Here is a 19,515-nt window from a genome sequence, read left to right as displayed (position 1 = left end):
ATTATATGATCTTTTTAGTATACTTATATGTATTATTAGATTATATATAAATTTATAAAAATGATAAACAGAAAAAATGATAAATAAATATATATTTGTAATTTATTAACTATCTTAACATACTGAATCTTATATTAAGAATTGAAAATAATATATTTTACCCAACTATATTCTAATTACAAGACTAGCTAACAAAAATTATGTTTTTTTTTAAATTTTAAATTCCCTTTCTACTTGAGCACATCTAATCAAAAGCTTTTATTTTAAGTATCGTCACATGATTACCCCACCTTTACAGTAATCCAAATAGGATTCAAAATATTAAACATATGCTGTAGAGAACTTCAAACCAATGTTATCATGAGCAGTGATCATCAGAATAAATATGAACCAAAATTGAATATTCCCAATAACAAAATCAATATCCCATTATCATACAAAATTTTCTTTTCATGCAACGTTACTACAATTCTATCTCATACTTCCTCTATTAAAAAAAATGGAAAAATAGATATTTCAACAGCGAGGTCAGGTGGTGGAAGGTTGGTAAAGGTGAACCCAAGCATATTCTTCTTCGTAAGCCACACCTGAGTCACAAGATGCTTCACATGTGTACACCACAACTGATGCCCAATCCATAGAGTCCACTTCATTGTCGACACCTAAGTAATAGAGCAGCGGAGGCAGAATCTGGCACCAACGACATTTATAAATCAGTAACTACCGGAACAAGAATAACAAATAGTACTCTTCCAGTCATCAACATAGGAGCTAAATTGAGAGTTAGTTTTGGTCCTACATATAAAACCTTAACCTATTTTGTTTTTTCATATTTATCATTTTTCTCCAAACTAATTTACTTGACATAAAATACTACCTCCGGTCCTTATTATAAGACCCCGTTTGACTTTTTATTTGGTCCTAATTATAAGACCCCAATCCATTTTGTCTCCTATATTTATGTATTTTTTTCCAAGATAATCCTTCTAATAATGATAGTTCTAGCTAATATACTTAATTAGCAAGGATATTTTAGGAATGACAACACTTATTTATTACAAATAACTAACTTAACTTACTTCCTTAATCTCCTCAAATAAGTCAACTGGGTCTTATAATTAGGACCAGAGGTAGTATAATATAACTCGAGGATATTTTAAGGAAGATTAAATCACATTTGTTATAATGAACTAATTTATTTAACTCTCTTGATCTATTTAAGTTGGTCAAATAAGGACCTATGGTCAATGTTCATTGAGTTTCTATCAATGAATCCCCAAAAATCTCACCTGAAACACTCAACACATTGAACCACCACAGTAATTGCATTTAGGGATATCAGCTTTAGACGGTCAACCGCTTGAAACAGGCCATATGGGTCTTGCATTAGTATTTCGATAATACCTGTTGTCGCCAGAATAAATAAGCTATTAAAAATGCAATAGAAAAGGGTATTACAATGAAAAGGGGCAAGACTCGCCAAATTTTTCTAAGATGGGTAAAACACATCCATGTTTGTCATCACACCTTTTATTGCCACTACATATGGTATTGACAAGTGGAGACATTTTAAATCGGGTAATCCAAGTTTCTAACACTGTGACCCGAACATTCATGTGAATAATATTCAGATAATGCATTGCAGCATAGTCACAACCATCACTCTGTTCACAATATAAGTATCATACATGCTAGGATGGACCAGTCAGGTAAAAAAAAAAAAAAAATATCTCTTTTTCAGGCCTGTCGGTCACACCAAGACACAGTATAACCTGTTTGCCAGACATTTCTGCGGTGGTGGAAGCACAATTATCCAACAGAATTTCAACCAGTCAAGCAATAATCACCTCAATACTTGTTCAGGGGCTGAACTACTGGAAGCAGACCCAATTCTTTTTGTCACCATCACCCTGTTTACAGTCCCAAAAAAAGGGGGGGGGGACCTAGCAAACAACATAGCTGCATATAAACTATACTATCAATGACAGGTGAATTTGAGGCAATACCTGAAAGTTCTCCAATATGGAATTCATTGCGTCATCAATTCTGTTCTTTGATATCAAAGAATTAGTTAAAGCATTGCTCCCAGACACGTCTTAGATATACTTTCTGATCTCTAATGATCCCTAATTATTTCTGTAATTATCATTTATCGAATTCAGGATAACTAAAAAGAAATTCAAAATATTTTTAATTGTTGTTTTAGAAATTCAAAATATTGATTCTCTTTTTATTTACCATCCCTTATTTATCGTAGATATACATATATATAATTTTGTTATCAAATCAGCATTTACTATTATTAATTCCAGGTCATGTGTGTGTGATAAATTATACTCCTCCGGTCCTTAATATAAGACCCATTTAACTAATTTGATTAGATTAAGGAAGTTAGGTAAGTTAGTTAATTATAAGAAAAGTGACACATTTTTCCTAAAATACTATAATCATTTTTCTTAATACCCCCTCTCCCTCTTCTACTTGATTATGGTTGAGGGAGTATTCATAGGGGTAATTTAGAAAAAATTGATAAATATGAGAAATGGGTCTTATATTTAGGACTAAAACCAACTCAAGAATTGGGTCTTATATTAAAGACCGGAGGAGTATTATACAAATTGAACTAGATTGACCACGTTATTAGGTTTGCTGCTCAACTCTAGCATTTATGGCACCGTTATTCATTCAAGAAAAAGAGTTAATAAATAATAATTCAATATGTTGTTAAATAAGTTATGGATTAGGTAAAACTTCAACATGTCTTTATATCTTCCACACATCTCATTATATCTAAGGAAACTTAATTATTAGACATTAATGCTATGTTTGGATGGAAAGAAAATAAGGGATGAAGGAAAACTAGAAAGGAAAATAGGAGGAGAAGTAGTTTTTTTTTCTGTATGGACGAGAGAAGAAAAATGGGAGGAAAGAAAAGTTGGGTAGAAAATAAGGTGGGTTCTACAACCCATTTTTCTCCCAACTTTTCTTTCCACATATGGAGAGAAAATGAAAAGAAAACATATTTTTTCTCTCTATCCTTACATATATTTTTTCAACAAAATAATACCTATTTATTTTTTTCATTTTTTCACTTTATTTATTATTATCAAGTCTTTCTTCTATGTTTGCTTGATTGAAAAATAAAATAACTAAAATTGCAAAAATTCTTCTAAAATGAATTGGAAGGAAAAACAAGTGGAGTTGTTGTTTTAGTTTGGGAAAATGACACTAAAATACCACTTGAATTCCAAAAAGACAGATAAGGGACCTGAATAAGCAAAATGACAAAGAAGGCATCAGGTACCAATCTGGAATTTTGATTTTTGGCCTAAAGACTGAATTGCCCTTATTGTGTTCGCCTCCTCCCAGCGAAAGCAATTCCCCCCACTCGACGAAAGAGAAACTGCCCCCACTTGGCGAAACCAATCCATCTACTCGGTGAAACTAATCCCTCCCCTCAGTAAAACCGAATCCCTCTACTCGATGAAACCAATCCCTCCACTCCACGAAACCGAACCCCCTCCAATTGATGAAACTAAATCCTTCGCATCACCATTCTGTAGAGATTGTTAATTTGGTGGGTTTTGGTTGTGGGAAAGAGGATTTGTAGTGATAGAGGGAGTGAACCTGTAGGAAAGACGAAGCGGAAATCAGAAAACAATGGCAAGCAATTACGTAACGTAACTGCTGTCATATGCCTGCTGGTTTTTGGTAAATCCCATTACGTGAATGGTAAATTTCACTATACATGTAGTTAATTATGAATTTTACAAAATACATATTGTGATTTATAACTTTTGTAGTGAAAGTGACTACTTTGTTAATGGGTTTTGCAACCTGTTTTCAGGAGATAAACAACTTGTTTGTAAAAACTAATAAAATTTGACGCTGAATTTTACAAAACACACAGTGATATTTACAACTTTTATAGTGAAAATGACCACTTCTTAAATGAGTTTTGCAACCTCTTTTCAAGGGATTGACAACTTGTTTCTAAAAACCAATAAAATTCCATGCTGAATTTTACAAAACATAGAGTGATATTTACAACTTTTGTAGTGAAAATTACCACTTCTTAAATGAGTTTTGCAACCTCTTTTCAAGGGATTGGCAACTTGTTTCTAAAAACCAATAAAATTCCATACTGAATTTTACAAAACACACAGTGATATTTACAACTTTTGTAGTGAAAATTACCACTTCTTAAATGAGTTTTGCAACCTCTTTTCAAGGGATTGACAACTTGTTTCTAAAAACCAATAAAATTTCATGCTGAATTTTACAAAACATAGAGTGATATTTACAACTTTTATAGTGAAAATGACCACTTCTTAAATGAGTTTTGCAACCTCTTTTCAAGGGATTGACAACTTGTTTCTAAAAACCAATAAAATTTCATGCTGAATTTTACAAAACATAGAGTGATATTTACAACTTTTGTAGTGAAAATTACCACTTCTTAAATGAGTTTTGCAACCTCTTTTCAGGGGATGAGCAACTTGTTTCTAAAAATCAATAAAATTTGACGCTGAATTTTACAAAACACACAGTGATATTTACAACTTTTATAGTGAAAATGACAACTTCTTAAATGGTTTTTGCAACCAGTTAATTCAACGTGACTACAAAAGTTGTCACTTTTATTAGTTTTTACAAACAAGTTGTTTATCTCCTGAAAACAGGTTGTAAAACCCATTAACAAAGTAGTCACTTTCACTACAAAAGTTGTAAATCACAATATGTATTTTGTAAAATTCATAATTAACTACATGTATAGTGAAATGTACCATTCACGTAATGGGATTTACCAAAAACCAGCAGGCATATGACAGCAGTTACGTTACGTAATTGCTTGCCAGTTTTCTGATTTCCGCTTCATCTTTCCGCTTCGGTTCACTCCCTCTCTCACTACAAATCCTCTTTCCCACAACCAAAATCAACAATCTCTACAGAATGGTGATGCGAAGGAGTAAGATAATAGCATTTCCAACATTCTTCTTTCCTTCTTCCTGCATTTCATCAGCGTCGGTCTTCCTCTCTCCTTTCTCTCACTTTCAGCTTTCGGTCTTCCCGCATTTCATCAGGGCATTTGGGTCTTTTGGCTGAAAATATGAATTCCAGATTGGTACCCAGTGCCCTATTTGTCATTTTACTTATTCAGGTCCCTTATCTGTCTTTTTGGAATTCAAGTGGTATTTTATTGTCATTTTCCCTTTTAGTTTTTTTAGCATTACATTATACAAAATGTTTTTTTTTCTTTTTTTACAAAATTATTTGATATTAAAATATAATAACATGATAATATATCTTTATCGAATAATTTGATTTTAAATTATATGATTATGTTAATGTAAATATGGTTTTTCATTATGATATTTAATTTGATTTTAATCAAGATATATTTTGATATAACAGAAAGGGTATTTTAGTCATTACATATTTACTCATTTTCTTTCATTTCTGTTTTCTTTTGTTCATCCAAACATGAGAGGTGATAATAATTTCTCTCCAATTTTCTCTTCTTTGCTGAGGGAAAGAGGAGAAATCTGACGCCGAAAAAAATTAATCATATTAGAACAAGAAAATAAAAGGGACAATGACATAAAAAGATGCTAGAATTTTGTAAATGACAAATAAGCAAAGTCAACAAAATTTTGTTGTTATTTGTAAATTCAGACTTGTCTATACCAAATAAAGTTGTGTTACCAAACCTGATTTGGGATTTGTAATTTTCAACTTCTTTTTCTATCATTCTCCCAAAATAAAATCGTATGATTAATTATATTCATATTTTTAATTTTAGTTCACAAGTTCAAAAAAAATCTAATTTTAAAAAAAAAGTCTAATAAGGACATCAATTTTCCTTTAATTTATTTCTTAGTAAAAGATACGTATAAAGAATTATACTATTATATATTATATAAATAAGTTATTAAAATATACTTATAAATAATTATATATTACATTTTATATAAAATTTTAAAATATTCAAACCAAAATAAAAAATTTTATGAATTTGATATCAGCGATGAAATTGGCAATGGATTAATGACGGAGATTTGTGATGGAAAAAAATTCCGTCAGAAATTTTGTCACAAAATCGGAATAGGCTGTCCTGATTCATTAATGACGCAATTAGCAATGGAATTTAGTGGTAGACTGGTGATGGAGTTTAGCGACGGTTGATTTCCGTCATAAAATCCATCAGTAAGTGTACTTAGTGGTGGAATTTGTGACGAACTTTTTCTATCGCTAATTTCTGTTAGAAATCTTTGTGACAAAAGTTTCGTTGCAAATCTGTCATTGCTAATTTTGTCGCTAATCAACCTTTTTTTTTTTTTTTGAGTACATTGCACATGATCCTTTGTGGGTCAAATGGTTCATGCTTTCCCTGTAATGTTATGAGAAAATACAAAAATAGTAGAAGGATTATGACACCTCTAGTGTGATATATCCAGACGGAGCGCCTTCAGCTTAGGAATCGAATTGAAAAGAAAGCTGCCCACTTGCAGGAGCTGGAGGAGCAAGTAAGCCAATACTCGGTAATGGATTCGATTTTGAGAATCAAATTCCAATTTCCCAGTTCAAGAAACTTCTGTAGCTTTTTCTGTCGGAATGCATTGTTGGTTATAAGCAACTGACAATTGACAAATGGCTTCTATTGTATTTGATTAGTGTCTATTTTCTAACTCCTTGTCTTATTACATCAAGTACACAGGTCTTCAGAATCTCATACAACGAAATGAGCAATTATATGGCTCAGGAAATGCTCCCAGTGGAGGTGTCCTTACCTTTTATTCTTGTAGAGGTAAAACTATCTTCTCATTATCTTCTGATTTTTTGGTGAACCTGTTCATATGAAATTGTTGCTCGGTTTTTTCTTGGTTTGACCAGTCTTATTGTCTGACATGTTTTTTGTGGGTCTACTCTCGTCATATTCACTATAAAATATTTTATTTGCTAGAACTATATCAGCCAGCGCTTTTAATTCACTGAACTCTCAGACCATCTGTTTGGGATTATATTTTCACAATTCTATGTTGTGGATCATGGTGGGAATCATATTCTTCGAGCTTAGGAGAGTGCAGCTTGTTATAATTTAATTAAAGGTCAATGTTATGTAATAAATTGGAAAATATGAATTTGAGGCAATACCTGAAAGTTCTCCAATATGGAATTCATTGTGTCATCAATTCTGTTCTTTGATATCAAAGAAGTAGTTAAAGCATTGTTCTCAGAAATGTCAGGGTTATTGTTATCACTTTCGTCTTCAATAATGATCTCAAATTCGGGCTACAGAGTATTGCTAGCATCTGCATTGTAAAGAACGACTCTGAGTTGAACTTGCAACAATGCAAAAATATCACAAAAATGCCTTTTGACAAGAGGCCTCTATAATGAATGCTCGTACAAGTTTTTTTCTTTTTTCGACGAACATTGTACAACTTGGTTTTCTTTGAATAGTTTATATCAATTTCATACCTTATGGTGACCATCTTTATAATTAGTTTCTTCATACCATGAGTTTTCAAAGATGTCAACAGAGTTTTCATTCTTAACAATCTTTTATGCCCAGTAATAGCCTCACAAGCTTTAGACCACCAACCTTTCTTAGACCCCACTGAAATGGTTCTGCAATTGTCTTGTCCAGATGCAGCTGTTTGAGAAGAAATTTTCATCTGCGGGCAAGCAATTTTATGACCTGAGCGCCAATGGCTGACCTGAAAGCTGAATGAGAAAATGAGTTTTTTAGTAATCAAATTTATAAACAGAGAACTAAAGAAATTTAAGCAGCATAATTACCTGGTGCTTCTCAGAGCAATACCGCACTTGTCTACAACTACTACAGAGTTTATCTCCTTTCCATGTAAGACACCAATCGCATAGAGCAGCTAAAAGTTCAAAGTGCGAAAAATAATCAAAACATTAAGTTTTAAAGCAAAAAGAAGCTGCTCAACATATTTTGCATTCATTTATTCCAATCACTTCTAGAGGCATTAGTAGGAGTTAATCCAATCATAAATATATAGATGAATGTTGCTAACACAGATTGTCATTACATATTTAGTTTAGAAAAATGCAGGCAGAAGTTGCAGCACCAAAGACAGCAAAGTAATGAGCAACTCATTCAGGCTAATAATTTTGACTTCATTGAGGTTGAAATGTAACATTAAGCAGAAAGAAAGATGGCAATTAGCATGTGAATCATCAAGTCCTTTAAATTCCCGCTGGATTCTTTCAATGACTTGTCCCATCAGCATGCAGTTAGGGAAAATACCGTTTATAGGTCAACATAAACTAAGAAACACAACAAGTATAGCCCCAAAGGAGCATTCAATCACCTTGCCATAACAAATTATCAATTCCACATATAACACGGTAACTCTTCATAGTTATGAATTTATTCTCAATCCCTCCAAAACATTCATAAATGCAAAAAATCACTTTCTCCTGCTTTAAAAGGTAGCCAATTTTGCTTCCATGTGTGTAGAAAAAAGAAGTTAAAACTCCCGTGAATTCTCAAAATAAAATTTTTGTAAGAATGTTTTGAGGGTACTCCAGCAAAAAGAAATAGATTTTTCCCTTAAGAGGAAGAGAGGGGGAAAAAAAAGAAGCTGGGTAAAACTGACCTCCACTGTCAACAGGTTTGTCACTCCCATCATATTTCGGACGTTCACTAGAGTAAAATGGATTATCACGACGTAACTAGCAACGGAAAACCTTCACAGTTCAGAGTGCATAGCATAATTAGAACTAATCAACAGGAAAACGAAGTGAAAAGGAGAATTTATCCCTTATATAACAAAAATTGATCAAAGAAGTAAAAAAGAAAAGAGATTAAGAATAGTTAGCAGTACCTTCTAGATGGCAATGGCTTATCTGGATGGCGTTTCCATTGCTCATGCTGATCCCGAAGAAGACATTTCATTGAAGGGCACATAAAAATAAATAACACCCGGTGAAATGTACTTTCCTTTTCAGTTGGCGCATAAACCTTGTAGTTCAAAGATTAAAGAAAACTATCATCCACTAGCAAAACTCAGACAAATAGACACATACTGAGGAAGATGTAAGAATAATTTACAGATAATTCCAAGAGTCAGGATACATGTCATCACAATTGGTAATAAATATGGGCGACCAAATAAACAATACTGAGGAAAATTGCTCAAGAAAGGCATAAACTTATGAGAAAGACATGAGCTTCATAAAACTACAATTTTGAAAGGAATCCTACCTGAAGAAGAAATTGTAAAGGCTCTCCACATATGTCACACATACATGACCTTCCTGGTGGTATATTCACTGGGTCAAGCCAGGCCTATTTATAAACAGATAAAACCGTCAAATCACGAATTAGTGTTTCACCAGCAAAAACTTTTATTTGTTTTTCAAAATATGCGAGGCTTGAATAGCTTCTTCTTATACTTATTCCCACAATACACATACAGACGCATAAGAGAATTTGATTAAATTATGTAAATACCGGGGCACCTCCAGCTTTGCTGGGAAAATATTGCTGTTGAAGAGACCATATATTTTTAGGTTTCTCAACAAAACCTAAAGTAATAGGGTCCTCCTCCTCCTCCTCATCATTAGAGTCATAATCTTCATGCTCGTTGTCAACAAGGACTTCTTCATCATCATCATCATCAAGGGATGAGATTTGGACACCCTTGAGCTTGCCTGTAGGATCTCCAGTGGCATTGAAATCCATATTCGTCCCAAACAGCAATAATTGCCTAGTGTGCGGCGTATTCCGGTTACTTGATGCTGCGCAACAGCATGTAGAAACCTCAAACTAAATGGTTTGAACCACAACAAAAACATATCTATGCAGAACTGATCCAGCAACTAGAGGGGGGGGGGGGAACACACACACACACACACAACTGAGCAGCAAATATATCATAATACCAGCAAAATCGACACAACAGCAATGAGGGAGGTTGGTTTAAATTCAATTCAGTCACTCCCTGCTGGAAAGCATACTTCTTTCTCTGACTTAATCACAGAATATAAGGGCACTAGATAATCATCACATGATATGAAGAAACAGAGGCGAGGTCAGCGACGGGGATAGAAGATAATGGACAGACAAATAAAAAAATAAAAAAGCTGCACAAAACCTGGAGTACAAGAGAGTGTAAGGGTGTGAGCCCTGTGAGAGATGAGAGAAAGGCTGGGCAGTGAGACGGTGAATGTTGGAACTGGAGAGTGGCAGGGGAGCACTCAATTAGGGTGGCAAAGCTTTCTTTCAGAATGATAAAAAGATGGATTTAATAATAACTAAGTTTAAAAAAAATTTGGTTCAGAAAATTAATTAACAAATAGTTCCTCCAATGATAGGTTGTACCAAGGAAAAAAAAAAAGGGAGATAAATTGCCCACAAGGGATTTTTTTTAAAAAAAAAAAACCAAGCACCGGCCTAATATCAGGTCCGGCTTTTAAAACATTGCAGTAAACCATTCTTGAATAGTTATTTGTAAGAACAAAACATTATGCATCAAATTCTCGAATACTCATTTGTACAAACAAAACATTATACATAAAACACAATCAGGTCAGCAAATTAAAACTAGACAAAAAAACTTCACCAAGACAACTCAAACAAATAACATGATTCCCATGAAACAATAAAAAACAACCATGTAACCAACAAGCTTAAATTAAACCATCCACTTAAAATGGAGTAACCAATGAAGTAGTTTCCAATGTGTTATACAGAATATCATCAACAACAAGCAAAACAAACTGAAAAGAACAATCTAATAAGAAGTATATTTTCCCATGAAACAAATCCAAGCACACAGGAATAATTATCTTAAGCCATAGCTAAACGAAGTACTTCATCAAAAATAAGCAGAACAATATAATCAAAACAAGCTCATCAAACCAAATCTTACTCTAAATGCAGGAATCACAGAGAGAAATGATCACACATATATAACTGATAGATGATAGCGATTTAGCGAGAACAGAGGCAGAGTAAGGGTCTGAGGGAGGTCGCGAGTACTGAGAAGCAAAACGAGAGACTTCGCCAGATGGAGACACACGGACTGAGAGAAACTTTCCAAGACAAAGGCTAAGATTTGGCCAATTGCTGACTTGCTGCGCCGAGAGCAGTAAACTTGCAAGACGGAGACGGCGATACTAGGGAGAGACAGAGCAAGAGCCAGGTCTTAGAGCTGGAGACATTCACAACGAAGCGGCTCCAATGAAAGAAAATATTAAAACATAAAATATTAAAAAAAATCAAACGAAATTTATTTCCCTCCCAACTTTCCCTCTTTTTTTCTTTTTTTTTTAACCAGCAATTTTTCCCAGCTAAGCACGTCATTAGGGGAAAAAAAAGGAAAAAGACAAAAAAATACAACTTAAACTTTTTAATTCCCAAATAGTCTGCTGAATTTGAGAAATCTCAAAAGATCAAATTAGGATTATCATGTTAAAAGAAAAGACCAAATTGCCTTTCATTTTAAATATTATTTTTAAAATATCACAGCCCCCACTAGCCAACCGGTCGCTTGAGCTCCGTCGGTCGGAAAAAATTGTTTTTGAAAATTTTTACAATTTCAGTATAACAGTTAACAACTTTTGTAATGCTATTAAAACCTTCAATATAACAGTTAACAATAGGTTTTTTGAAAAATTCAATAAACTCTGGCGACCGAAAACAATTTTTTTGAAATTTTTTTCAACTTCAATATAACCGTTAACAACTTTTGTAATGCTATTAACAACTTCAGTATATCAGTTAACAACAGATTTTTCGAAAAATTTAATAATTAGTTGTCGGAGCTCAGGGGGAGAAAAACAATTTTTTTGAAAAGTTTTACAACTTCAGTATAACAGTTAACAACTTTTGTAGCCCTATTAACAATTTCAGTATAGTAGTTAACAACAGGTTTTTGAGTTTGTTAATGGCATTACTGAAGTTATAAAAATGTCACTTTTTGAATTTTCCGAAAAACCTGTTGTTAACTTTTATATCGAAGTTGTCAAAATTTTCAAAAAAAATGTAATTGTTAACGTTATACTGAAGTTGAAAATTTTTACAACTTCAGTATAACAGTTAATGACTTTTGTGATGTTATTAACAACTTCAATATAGCAGTTAACAACAGGTTTTTTGAGAAATTCAACAATTGATTGTCGGAGCTCCGATGGCCGAAAAAAATTTGAAAAATTTTACAACGTCAGTATAACGGTTAACAATTTTTGTAATGTTACTAACAACAGGCTTTTTAAGAAATTCAAAAAGTAGCAATTTTAAAATTTCAATAATGCTGTTAACAAGTTCTGTAACTCTATTAATAACTTTGGTATAATATTTAACAACATGTTTTCTTAAAAATTCAAAAGAAAAAGGCATTTTTACCCCTTTAGCAACTACTTTTTTTTTAAAAAAAAATATTTACAACTTCTGTATAACCGTTAACAACTTTTGTAATGTTATTAACAACTTTAGTATAGCAGTTAGTAACAAGTTTTCTGAAAAATTCAAAAGGTAGTATTTTTACAACTTTAGTAATGTCTTTAACAAGTTCCGTAACTCTATTAATGGTTTCGGTATAGCATTTAACAATAGGTTTTCTTAAAAATTCAAAAGAATGGCATTTTTATAACTTTAACAATTACATTTTTTTAAAAAAATTTTACAACTTCAGTACAACGGTTAACAACTTTTGTAACCCTATTAACAACTTCGATATAGCAGTTAACAACAGGTTTTTAAAAAAATTCAAAAAGTGGCATTTTTATAACTTTAGTAATGCCGTTAACGAACTCAAAAACCTGTTGTTAACCGTTATACTGAAGTTGTTAATAGGGTTATAAAAGTTGTTAACTATTATACTGAAGTTGTAAAAAAATTTAAAAAATTTGTTTTCCTCCGCCGGAGCTCCGGCGACCAATTATTGAATTTTCTGAACAATCTCTTGTTAATTGATATACTAGAGTTGTTAATAGTGTTACAAAAGTTGTTAATAGTTATATTGAAGTTGTAAAAATTTTCAAAAAAATTGTTTCCGGTTACCGGAGTCTGTTGAATTTCTCAAAAAGCTTATTGTTAACTGCTATACTGAAATTGTTAATAGTATTACAAAAATTGTTAACCGTTATACTGAAATTGTAAAATTTTTCAAAAAAAAAAATTTCCGACCAACAGAGCTCCGGTGACTGCCGTCGCCGGAACTCCGGCGACTAGCCAGCCAATGGGGGCTGTCATATTTTTAAAATAATATTTAAGATGAAGGGCAATTTGGTCTTTTCTTCTAACATGATAATCCCAATTTGGTCTCTTGAAACCAAATTGGGATTTCTCAAATTCAACAGACCATTTGGGGTTATGAAGTTTAAGTGGCATTTTTCTGTCTTTTTCCCGGGAAAAAAATACACACCCTAATACCTAAATATCTAAATAGTAATAATAATATAAAAATATTAATAATAGAATAAGATATCCAATAGTGTTAAAATGACATGATACGTATACAGCGATATAAATATGATATATCAAGAATAACAAAAAAAAAATTAAAAACAATAAAATAACAAGAAAAACCCAATTAAATCTAATTAAAATACTAAAATTTAAATCAAGACCTACGCTCTTAACAAATCCTAATGAGATTATGAAGCCTCATTAAGAATTATTTTTAATGTTATTAAAAGACTAAAATGTCACTTTATAATTAAAAAATAATGCTTTTTCAAAAGTCTCCACCTTCACACTTTTTAATATAAGTATATTTGAAATCTTTGAATCAAACACTTATTATGATAGGGGCAGGATTTAAGTATTTGAACGGCAGTTAATATAAATATTTGAACAAAGATTCACGCTCACAAATTAACTTTATTCTCCTGGATTATTATGACAGGGACAGCATTAAGTTATATGCTACTGGGCTAAAAAAATTTTATTATTAAAGTTATCAAGCTTTTTATACCACTTTGAATCAAATATTTTAAGATTTAATAACATTTTTCTAATTATAGTCTTAGATATACTTTGTGATCTCTAATGATCCCTAATTTATCATTTATCGAATTCAGGATAACTAAAAAGAAATTCAAAATATTTTTAATTGTTGTTTTAGAAATACAAAATATTGATTCTCTTTTTATTTACGATCCCTTATTTATCCTACACACACACACAATTTTGTTATCAAATCAGCATTTACTATTTTTCCAGGTCACAAATGAGAATTGTGATATATATTTATATATATATATATGTATATGTGTGTGTATCATAAATTATATTTAATAAGATGGGTCATCAGTTTGAGTACTCCAGTCAAATAATCAAGTTAACCCAACATACTAAGTTTTGAGTCTAACCAGATCTTGTTAAGTTTTTTTTGTACTTCCTTTTCTTTGGGGAATGATCAAGTATATACAAATTGAACTAGATCGACCACGTTATTAGGTTTGCTGCTCAGCTCTAGCGTTTATGGCACCATTATTCATTCAAGGAAAAAAGTTAATAAATAATAATTCAATATGTTGTTAAATAAGTTATGGATTAGGTAAAACTTCAACATGTCTTTATGTCTTCCACACATCTCATTATATCTAAGGAAACTTAATTATCGGACACTAATGCTGAGGGAAAGAGGAGAAATCTGACCCAAAAAAAAATTTAATCTTATTGGAGCAAAACGATAAAAGGGACAATGACAAAAAAAGAAGCTAGAATTTTATGAATGCCAAATAAGAAATGTCAACAAAAATTTGTTGTTATTTGCAAATTCAGATTTGTCAATACCAAATAAAGTTGTGTTACCAAAATATAATTTTCAGCTTCTTTTTCTGTTATTCTCTCAAAATAAAATCATATCATTAATTATATTCATATTTTTAATTTTAGTTCACAAGTTCAAAAAAAAAATCTTATTTCAAAAAAATGTCTAATAAGGACATCAATTTTCCTTTAATTTATTTCTTAATAAAAGATACGTATAAATAATTATACTATTACATATTATATATAAGTTATTAAAGTATACTTATAAATAATTATATATTACATTTTATATAAAATTATAAAATATTCAAACCAAAATACAAAATTTTATGAATTTGATATTAGCGATGAAATTAGCGATGGATTACGAACAGAAATTTGCGATGGAAAAAATTTTGTCAAAAAATGGAAATAGGCTGTCTTGATTCATTAGTGACGGAATTAGCGATAAAAGTTAGTAATGGACTAGTGATGGAGTTTAGCGACGAAAAATTTCCGTCACAAAATCCATCGGTAGGTGTACTTAGCGGGGGAATTTGCAACAAAATTTTTCTATCGCTAATTTCCATCGGAAATTTTTGCGATGAAAGTTTCGTCACAAATCTTTCATCACTAATTTCATCGCTAATCACTTTTTTTTGTTTTTTGCGTACATTTCACATGATCTTTTATGAGTCAAATGGTTTATGCTTTCCCTGTAATGTTCTGAGAAAATACAAAAATAGTAGAAGGATTATGACACCTCTAGTGTGATATATCCAGACGGAGAGCCTTCAGCTTAGGAATCAGATTGAAAAGAAAGCCGCCTGCCTGCATGAGCTGGAGGAGCAACTAAGCCAGTACTCACTAATGGATTTGATTTTGGGAATCAAATTCCAATTTCCCAGTTCAACAAACTTTTGTAGGTTTTCCTGTCGGAATGCATTGTTGGTCATAAGTAGCTGACAATTGACAAATAGCTTCTATTGTATTTGATTAGTGTCTATTTTCTGACTCCTTGTCTTATTACATAAAGTACATAGGTCATCAGAATCTCACACAACGAAATGAGCAATTATATGGCTCAGGAAATGCTCCCAGTGGAGGTGTGTCCTTACCTTTTATTCTTGTACAGGTAATACAATCTTCTCCTTATCTTCTGATTTTTTGGTGAACCTGTTCGTATGAAATTGTTGCTCAGTTTTTTCTTGGTTTGAACAGTCTTATTGTCTGACATGGTTTTTTGTGGGTCTACTCTCGTCATATTCACTGTAAAATATCTTATTTGCTGGAACTATATCAGCTAGCACTTTTAGTTCACTAAACTCCAAGACCATCTGTTTGGGATTATATTTTCACAATTCTATGTTGTGGATCATGGTAGGAATCATAGTTTTCAAGCTTAGGAGAGTGCATCTTGTTGTAATTTAATTAAAGGTCAATGTTATGTAATAAATTGGAAAATATGAATTAGTTAGGAAGTTAAGGTTAAGGCTATTATGCTATAAAAATGGGCTGGGTTAGTTTGTAATCAAGGATTTTTAGATTAATGGATTGAGTTGTGTTTCTTCCTCCCTCCGTCTATGTTTCTCTGTTCTCCATATGTCTTCATCTCCTCTCCCCATCCCCTCTACTCTCTCTCTTCCCTCCTCATTTATATATTACAAGCCAGATTTTAAAAGGAAGAAACTTTAAATTAGAAAATTAGATAATTTACATGATAATAGTGCATGGCTCTGGAATTATTTCTTTGTAGTCTTTCTGACACTTGTTTTTCCTAATTTCTTGAAACTATAGACTCGCTCACATGCAACTGTTGAAGTGGAAATATCAGAAGATATGCAGCTTGTACATTTTGATTTCAATAGGTGAGAAAGCTTCTTGGATACCCAATGTTGTTCTTGAAAGCATCGGTGGGTTTATCTTTCTGCTAGCAATCCTCCAAAGTTCGCGAATACTTTTCTTAATCTGTGCATACTTTCTCCTCTCCATCTACAGCACTCCGTTTGAGCCGCATGATGACAACTATGTCCTCAAGGCAATGAAATTTTGTGAGAGACCGCATAGTGATAATATGACGCAAAATCTTGCGGACGGGGGTGAAGGTTCGAGCATGTCAGGCTTGTATCAGGCGCAGATCACTCCTTCAGTGTCAAACCAACAGGTCAGAACTACAACCTAGCCGCCTCTCCCTGGGATATTGAAGGCAAGAGTTAAGCATGAGCATTGATTTGCAATTATATTCTCCCCCGCTTGCTAATACACCTTCATGATGGTTAAGAATACAGCCAGCCAGCCAGTCACTATGTAGGTTAGTCACAGATAGCCACCTATGCTTTTAATTTCTCAAGAGTCATTGCTGGCTAATTTTTTTACAAGTGTCCACTGTATGTATCAGCATAGGATTAATTTTTCAATTTACTCTGGTGTAAATTTTAACTTCTCATGTTAATCTTTGTTAGTATATTTTACACTTCAGGCTGTGCCTCAGTCAAGTTAATGTGCAGCAGTACAATCTTTTGGAAAGTTTTCTAACAGGATAACTGACTGTATAGACGCCAAAATTTGAATGCCATTAAATATGAATGAGAATTTAAAATTGATTCATCCATCCTACCATCCAGACGTACCCTTAATTTTAGTCGTAGAATTTAATCAGTTTCTCACGTATGTTTTTGACTTGGTACCAAAAACGAAGTTGTTTGGGATTATCACAAAACAAAGATCTTACTAAAACGTCCTGAGATAAGATTCCGGTGAGGCCATTTTAATCGCTTTATGATATATGCTTGGGCGGTGCAACCATTTAATCGCTTTATGATATATGCTTTGGCGGTGCAACCAGTCTCTTGATGCGATTCAGGGGATTTTCATGTTATTCTAAAATTTATAATGTGATCTCTTGTTTAGTCAATACGGATTGTTTTAACGTAATCTCTCCATCTCCTTTTGAGTGTCGCCAGATTGGTACGAGGAAAAGGGAGCAGAAAATTTTTTTTAATGAGTTTGGTTTAAAAAAAACAAAAAGCTTTTAATTAACTTTTATTACTTTTTTATCTTATACTTTTTTCTTCATTAAAATTTTAAGACTCTGCTTCAAGTTTTGAAAGAGTTTACTAAAATCCTTTGCTTTCTAGTCCCTACCAAACATTTTTAACATAGGGAGAATGACATATTTACTACCGAAATATGTAAATTTCAAGAAGTATCCATTTTCCCTGTAAAATGATCTGAGTGCCGTCGAGTAAAATGAAAAAATTCCTTCACCGTCGAGCGCAACCATAGGAGCTCCACCTACCTGCCATGGCCTAACGACAACCGAAGATCAGGCAGCAGTGATTGGATTTAGCAGGCAAAAATTCTTATTAAGTGGGCTTGAGAAAACATGAACCTCATTCTATTCAAGCAGAAGACAGAGACTGTGGATTGGACCAAGTTTGGAAGTTGGGATTATGATCGCTTGCAGACTGTGGTTAATCAGGAAGTGATGCAGAGATTGATTACTCAAATCCCTCCCTTTGACGGTGCAGGGAATGATGTTATGACATGGAAAAACTCTGCTCATGGGAACTTCTCTGTTAAGAGTGCTTACCAAATGATTGAGAAAACCAACTCTCATGCTTAAAATTCTGTTTTTAAGCATATTTGGAAGTGGCATGGACTTGAGAAAATAAGTGTTTTCTTATAGATTACTTTTCATAGCAGATTGCCTACTAGAGAATGGAAGAGTAGATGCTCTACAAGCTCTCCTACTTGTTCTCACTGTGATGCTGGAATTGAGACTGCTCTTCATATCATAAGGGATTGTTCATACGCAAAAGAAGGGTGGCTACACGTTGTTCATCCAAGGTATCTATCTCATTTCTTCTCACTCTCTTTACCAGAATGGATGACCTGGAATCTCTGTAATGATGTGGGAGTTGTTGTGACTACAGATTGAAATCTTATATGAGGAGTCTCACTTTGGCTGTTATGGAACTGGAGAAATAAACATGTGTTTCAAGAAGATCTTCAAAAGCCAAACGAACCTGTTATAGTAATTTTGAACACTTGGAGAAATTATGTACAGTCCTTGGAACCAGTTGCTTTAATTTCAAAAGGTTTATGTAATGCTATACCGGGATGGCAACCTCCAGTTAGTGGTTGGGTTAAAATCAATGTTGATGCAGCCGTTTCTTTGTCTACTAAGAAAGCAGGATGTGGTGGTGTGATTAGAGACACTAATAGCTCTTGGATTGTTGATTTTTCTCATTTCATAGGGGACTGTAGTGTTATAGAGGCTGAAGAATGAGCAATTTTAAAAGGGTTGAATTTAGCCTGGGAGTTTAGTTTTAGAAAAGTTGTTCTAGAATCATATTCGAAAGTTTATATTGGTGCTTTGGAATATGCTTTGTGTTTATGCAAGCTGGGTCATTAGTGAGACATGCATGTGATTTGGTCTTGCTACATATACCCAGAAGATCAAATATGCTTGCTGATTCACTGAAGAATATTTGCGAAAGTGATTTGCTGGGATTTTAATCCCTTGAGCAATTAGTTTTCTTTATTTTGGACTCTAGCCCTCTTGTATATCAAGAGCCAAAAAAAAAAAAATAACAGAGAGAAAGATTTAATAGCTACATGTTTTGAGACTGTTAAATGTGCAAACATTCATTTATTTTGACATAATTATTTTTCAATTTGTGTGCACTTTGCAATCCCACATAATGACGGAACTTTCAGTTCATTCAACTTTACTCTTCTCCTCTTCCTGCAAATGGAATTCAAGAATTGGGTTT

The 19,515-nt window shown here is 32.8% G+C and overlaps 1 pseudogene; it reads right to left on the bottom strand.

The window, feature by feature from the left end:
- Window positions 1-528: 528 nt before the first annotated feature.
- LOC114727616 (programmed cell death protein 2-like) lies at window positions 529-9,718 on the bottom strand (annotated as a pseudogene).
- Between the last annotated feature and the right edge of the window lie 9,797 nt (window positions 9,719-19,515).

This window comes from Neltuma alba, unplaced genomic scaffold, assembly GCF_004799145.2.
Source record: "Neltuma alba isolate B1F8T4 unplaced genomic scaffold, ASM479914v2 tig00012499_pilon, whole genome shotgun sequence".
NCBI lineage: Eukaryota > Viridiplantae > Streptophyta > Magnoliopsida > Fabales > Fabaceae > Neltuma > Neltuma alba.
The sequence above is the reverse complement of the archived record's forward strand: the minus strand, read 5'-3'. Positions and strand labels throughout refer to the sequence as shown.